Below are 5,397 nucleotides of genomic sequence, written 5' to 3'. Positions count from 1 at the left end.
CGGAGGGGGGGGGCAGAGAAATGCTTCTGAACTTACTGCCCTTCCTCTCTGCGCAGATGGAAGAGCATGCTGGGAAATGTAGTCCAGTGAGAGAGAGAGAGACAGAGAATAGAGGAGGGGTGGAATTGGGTGGCGATGAAAGCAAGCTTGTAGACAAAGGATTCGCCTGCTTGACTGGATTCCTGGTGTATGTAGCAGGCTGCAATTCATCCAAAGCTGAAGAAAAGGTTTTCAGCACAGGGGAGGAAATGCGGGAGGAAGAATGGACAAAATTTAATGATTATTTGGTTAAAGCTGTTAAGTTCATCTAATTGGAAATAGCTTGCAGGTATTAGATTGGCTTAGGATGTTATATAAGTTAAGTGATGAATTAATACAGTGGTACTTCGGGTTACATACGCTTCAGGTTACAGACGCTTCAGGTTACAGACTCCGCTAACCCAGAAATAGTACCTCAGGTTAAGAACTTTGCTTCAGGATGAGAACAGAAATCATGCTCTGGCAGCAGCAGGAGGCCCCATTAGCTAAAGTGGTAACTCAGGTTAAGAACAGTTTCAGGTTAAGAACAGACCTCCAGAATGAATTAAGTTCTTAACCTGAGGTATTGGGTTGGGGAAAACTATGAGGCAGACTCCTTCTTCTCCACAATAACACAACACTTGCAAACTCTAGAGATTTCTTTCTTTCTTTCTTTCTTTCTTTCTTTCTTTCTTTCTTTCTTTCTTTCTTTCTTTCTTTCTTTCTTTCTTGTGTGTAAACTTGAGATGTCAAGGTAAGACGTTTCAGAAGTCAATGACTCATGCTTTAACTGCATGTACTTTGTGGAGAGATTTGTTATTTTAATTAAAGCATTTTAACATCCGCTCAGTCCTCGTAAAGTCTCCACTGATGCCCTTTGATGCCGAGTAACACTCTGGAGTGATATCATATTGCATGTGACTCTCCACATTGACTGACAGCTGCAGATGGGGAGGAGAAACGAAGTCTAACTTTGCACTTGAAGGCAAACCTACCTTATCCACATTTTCTGAAACAAGATAAGAACCGAAGCAGAGCCAGCCTCAGAAATTCACACGTAACTGAATTTTGCAATGGCGTTTCCCAGGGGGGAAAAATTGCTATCGTGATACTAGGATAAAGTGTGCCAATAGCGTTCAGTGGTACCTCGGGTTAAGTACTTAATTCGTTCTGGAGGTCCGTACTTAACCTGAAACTGTTCTTAACCTGAAGCACCACTTTAGCTAATGGGACCTCCTGCTGCCGCTGCGTCACAGGAGCACGATTTCTGTTCTTATCCTGAAGCAAAGTTCTTAGCCTGTAGCACTATTTCTGGGTTAGCGGAGTCTGTAACCTGAAGCGTATGTAACCCGAGGTACCACTGTACAAACATTAGAGGAAACCGCTTTGCAGAAATGGGTATGTTTGGCAAAAATACACAGAAGCGTACCATAGTTTTTGGTGTATAAGATGAGCTTTTTTTCCTTTTAAAAGGATGTTTAAAATTTGGGCTCGTCTTATACATGGTAGTTCAGAGTGGGGGCTGGCTCAACAACTCTGGGCAAACCTTCCCCCCATTTTCTTAAATCGGAATCCCCCAAAATAGGGGTCGTGTATATTTGGTGTGTTTTGGAGAGGGGGGAGAAGTAGGGAGAAACTGGTTCTCTTGGCTTTTTAATATACCTAATTTCTCTGAGTACGCACCCCCCTGCCGCTTGCCCTCTGTCGAGTGTCTTTCGTTCCACTCCTGCAAGGCTGCACATTATAGGGAGAGAGAAATCCGGCCTCTATTAATAGAAGGAAACTGGTCCCGCCGACCTCCTTTCCAACTTTGGTTAAAGGCCCGGGGAGTTGGCAGCGGCTCAGGGATTTCTCCGGGCCAAACTGCTGAAGGCGAAGGGTTGGTTCAAATCCCCCCCCCAGTCCGCCCTTTGCAGAATTTGCAGTGGGGATGTTCCAAAGGCTTGGAGACCTCGCATAACCTCTTCTCACCCCCAACTCCGGCGAGAGAAGACTAATCCCTCGAAGCGAGGAGGCCGCCGAGCGGTCTTCCCACCTGCTCACATCTCCTTTACACAACACGGTTTCACGTCGTCTCAAGATCACGTTACAAGCACCCTGGAAAATGTTCCCGTGGACCATTGATCCGTTCTGGGGTGTAACCATGAGTTCTGCACCAGGGTGGGTTTCGTGGTGGGGCCAAACGGAAAGAAGTTCCCATCGCTCTTTTTGTTTTTAAATTTATTTACAGTCATACATCTTGTTACGTTTGCTTCAGGTTGAGTGTTTTCAGGTTGCGTCCCGCGGCGACCCGGAAGTACTGGAAAGGGTTACTTCCGGGTTCCGCTGCTTGCGCATGCACAGACGCGCAAAATGATGTCGTGCGTATGCGCAGAAGTGGTGAATCGCGACCTGCGCATGCGCAGGCACGAGTTGCGTTCTGCTCATGTTGCGAATGGGCCTCTGGAACGGATCCCATTCACAACCAGAGGTACCACTGTATTTGATTTTTCAACAGAAAAAATTAACCGAGATATATCAAACATAAAGCATAAAAAACAAGATTCCAAGGAATCTTCTGGATTTTCCTCCTCCCCTTTGTGGGTCCTATTATTAATCCTTTCCTCTCGTATCCTTTATCATCATCCAAACCCTTTACCCCTTCCGTTATGTCCAGAATCAACCTTAAACTACAAGTGCTATTCCAATCCTACTAATGATTTTGAACTGTCTTATAAATTTTCCCCATTCCTTACTAAAATTTTGGTTATAGATAGGTAGCCGTGTTGGTCTGCCATAGTCAAAATAAAAAAAATCCTTCCAGTAGCACCTTAAAGACCAACTAAGTTAGTTCTTGGTATGAGCTTTCGTGTGCATGTGTGTATCTGAAGAAGTGTGCATGCACACGAAAGCTCATACCAAGAACTAACTTAGTTGATCTTTAAGGTGCTACTGGAAGGAATTTTTTTATTTAAAATTTTGGTCTTCCTGATTTCTGACTCCTCCGGTCATTTTAGCCATTTTGGCGTAGTCCATCAACTTCATCTGCCATTCTTCTCTGGTGGAAACTTTAGCTTCTTTCCATCTCTGGACCAATCACATCCGTGCAGCTGTGGTCACATACATGCTCCCTCGGGATTTCGGCACTAGAATTCCTAAAAGGAAGGCTTCAGGGTTTGATCCCACAATGCAGTAGGATATGCTTCATACAATCATCCTGGGAACATAAACAAAACCTATTTTTATAGGGGACGCCCCTCAGTCTGCCATTTAGAACCTCTGAGGGAATTACACCTAGTCCGGCTTTAGTAAATAAACACCGATAGGTACAGACAAATTCCTAAGGTATGAGGATATCTGAAAGTCATACCCGTATTGGGTTCCAGCTGCGACCAGGCTACAAGTTACATAAGATTGGGATCACAGGTCGCTATGTGAGATGTCCCAAAGCCTTTGACTCAGGGATTCGAGGGCAGTGTCGTAACCCAGATAATATAAGAGGGATGATGGCAAGCCAATCGAGGTGGCTTTTCTGGCCATAGTTTTCAGCCACGGGTTCAGCAACTTGGTTCCAGAACTCAATCCGTTTCCTGGAAGTCGATTCAACTTCCAAGAAGTTCGCAAACCAAGGCGTGGCTTCCGATTGGCTGGTTGGTCCTGGAATAATAATAATAATTGTTGTTGTTGTTTAGTCATTTAGTCGTGTCCGACTCTGTGTGACCCCCTGGACCAGAGCACGCCAGGCACTCCAGTCTTCTACTGCCTCCCGCAGTTTGGTCAAACTCATGCTGGTAGCTTCGAGAACACTATCCAACCATCTCATCCTCTGTCGTCCCCTTCTCCTTGTGCCCTCCATCTTTCCCAGCATCAGGGTCTTTTCCAGGGAGTCTTCTCTTCTCATGAGGTGGACAAAGTATTGGAGCCTCAGCTTCAGGATCTGTCCTTCCAGTGAGCACTCAGGGCTGATTTCCTTCAGAATGGAGAGGTTTGATCTTCTTGCAGTCCATGGGACTCTCAAGAGTCTCCTCCAGCACCATAATTCAAAAGCATCCATTCTTTGGCAATCAGCCTTCTTTATGGTCCAGCTCTCACTTCCATACATGACTACTTGGAAGACCATAGCTTTTACTATACGGACCTTTGTTGGCAAGGTGATGTCTCTGCTTTTTAAGATGCTGTCTAGGTTTGTCATTGCTTTTCTCCCGAGAAGCAGGCATCTTTTAATTTCGTGGCTACTGTCACCATCTGCAGTGATCATGGAGCCCAAGAAAGTAAAATCTCTCACTGCCTCCATTTCTTCCCCTTATAATAATAATAATTTATTTATACCCCGCCCATCTGGCTGAGTTTCCCCAGTCACTCTGGGAGGCTCCCAATCGAGTGTTAAAAACAATACGACAATTCAGTTGTAAACAATAGCCAACAGTCAAAATGGATGTTCGGCTTCCGAAAAACGTTTGCAAACTGGAACGCTTACTTCCGGGTTCTGTGGCGTTTGGGAACCGATCTGTTCCTCAACGCAGCTGTCCAGGAACGAAGGTACCACTATTACTCGAAACAAGTGGCATGGAGACATTTCATTCTGGATCTGCTAGGTGGAGCCCATATGGAGGATGAAGACAGGTGAGTGTCTCGCCCCCCACCCCATAAACATAAATCCTGGCTATGCCCATGGAAGGAAAGGCTCATATTCAGTACATTTCCGAGCACAATTCAAAGTGCTGGTGTTGACCTTTAAAGCCCTAAACGGCCTCGGTCCAGTATCCCTGAAGGAGCATCTCCACCCCCATCGTTCAGCCCGGACACTGAGGTCCAGCGCTGAGGGCCTTCTGGCAGTTCCCTCATTGCGAGAAGCCAAGTTACAGGGAACTAGGCAGAGGGCCTTCTCGGTAGTGGCACCCGCCCTGTGGAACGCCCTCCCATCAGATGTCAAAACGATAAACAACTACCTGACATTCAGAAGACATCTTAAGGCAGTTTTTAATGTATGATATTTTAGTGTTTTTTGGTTTCTACAGAAGCTGCCCAGAGTGGCTGGGGAAACCCAGTCAGATGAGCGGGGTACAAATAATAAATTATTATTATTATTATTATTATTATTATTATTATTATTATTATTATTATTATATTGTGTTCCCTTGATACCCGACGATGAACCAGAGCAGTAGTTCAGTTGGGTAATTTTAGAATCGTGCATAGTGGCCCTATAGATGGCAATTCTTATCGCTTGCTTTATTTCAGAATGTGGGCAAGCCGGTCCTGCTGCGTTTGGGTTTTTCTTCCTTGAGTGGAGGGACAGACGGGACACCTCACCTGCTCATCCTGCTGAGTCCCCCCCCCTCCGGACATCTGCTCTCAAGTTCTTCTGACCACCCCCTGGCAGCTGACAACTTCCCTTTA

The sequence above is a fragment of the Podarcis liolepis genome (assembly GCF_965112155.1).
Source record: "Podarcis liolepis genome assembly, chromosome: 18".
Taxonomy (NCBI): Eukaryota; Metazoa; Chordata; class Lepidosauria; order Squamata; family Lacertidae; genus Podarcis; species Podarcis liolepis.
This window is presented reverse-complemented; position numbering follows the sequence as displayed.